Below are 1,534 nucleotides of genomic sequence, written 5' to 3'. Positions count from 1 at the left end.
AACTTCGATATAAATTTAATATCGTAGTCCGTAATAAATTTTTTTAATTATATATATATTACTATAATATACTATAATACTATATTCGTTAATTACTTTACTAATTAAGTTTCTTTATAAAATAAAAAATATATTTATTTAATAAATTTATTAATTACCGTTAATATATTATTATATTTAACGCTAGTCATTATATTTTTTAACTTTAATAATTTAATAATAAGGTTTATTATAACTAAACTTTATAATTATTTTACTATTAATAATAATTTTAAAAATCCGTATAATTTATACTTTATAACCCTCGTTTTCTCATACGTATAATATAATTAAATAGCTTCCTTAACGTCGTTCTTAATCCTTAATTAATTAAAATACTATTTAATTTTTTCTATAGTCTTTATAATACTTATATATCCTCCGAACTTCGATCTATAAATCTCTATTACTAATATTATCCTATTATTTAGCTTTACGTATACTCGATTTTTATACTATAGTCTTCCCTAACTATCTTTTTAAATACCTTATAGCTTTAATTCTTCTTACTAATATTATTCCGTAATATCGTTACTTAACTTTTTTTAATATTTATTATTAAAAGTGGCTTACTTATAATATACTATATAATACTTTATCTATAGCTAAAGTAAATACTTAAAAGTACGTTTTAGTATTTCCTTAAGTAATAGTAGTAACTCCCTAGGTATATCCTTATAATAGTCGGCTCGCCGGCTAAATACGTTTACTTTAACGTTTTTCGAACTTTTTGTATAATTAATTTAAAAATAAAATTTTAAAAAAAACTTTAATTATTATATTTACCGTACGTTAAAGACCTCGTAATAATAAAATATTATAAGTTTTTATAATCTATATAAACTTATATTTTATAATTAATATTATTAAAGTATAACCTTTATTCTTTAAATATTTCGATAATAATAAATAGTTTTTTATTATAGATTAAATAATTTTAATATATTCCTTCTAATTTCTTCGAAAAAGAAAGCTATTAAATATAGCTTTCCGTTATCGTTTTACTATCCTAATTACCTACTAATCGTATAATCTAATATATTAGCCTCGACCTCGAACGGTCGACTAGGGTCTAGTAATTTAAATACCGGATCCTTTAAAATAACCTTTTTTAACTCCTAAAAGGCTTACTTTTTTTCTTACCTTTACCGGAATTCCACGTTCTTTTTAATTAAATAATTAAATAATCGCGCGATTCTTACGTATTTATAAATAAATATTTAATAGAAATTCATAAACCTTAAAAATTCTCTCATATATATTTATAATTATAATATAAATTAATTTTTAATTATTATAATTTTCTTAAACTTTATATAAACCTTACTTAACGATATTAAATATCCTAAATATATTATTTTTTATACGTAAAACTCGCTCTTTTCTTTATTAATTAAGAGTTTAGTTCCCTATAATATATTAAATATCTTTCGCATATATCGCTTATACTTTTTCAAAATATATAAATAAAAAAAAATATTATTAAAATAATATA

The sequence above is a fragment of the Podospora anserina genome, chromosome 5, assembly GCF_000226545.1.
Source record: "Podospora anserina S mat+ genomic DNA chromosome 5, supercontig 1".
Classification (NCBI taxonomy): Eukaryota; Fungi; Ascomycota; class Sordariomycetes; order Sordariales; family Podosporaceae; genus Podospora; species Podospora anserina.
The sequence above is the reverse complement of the archived record's forward strand: the minus strand, read 5'-3'. Positions refer to the sequence as shown.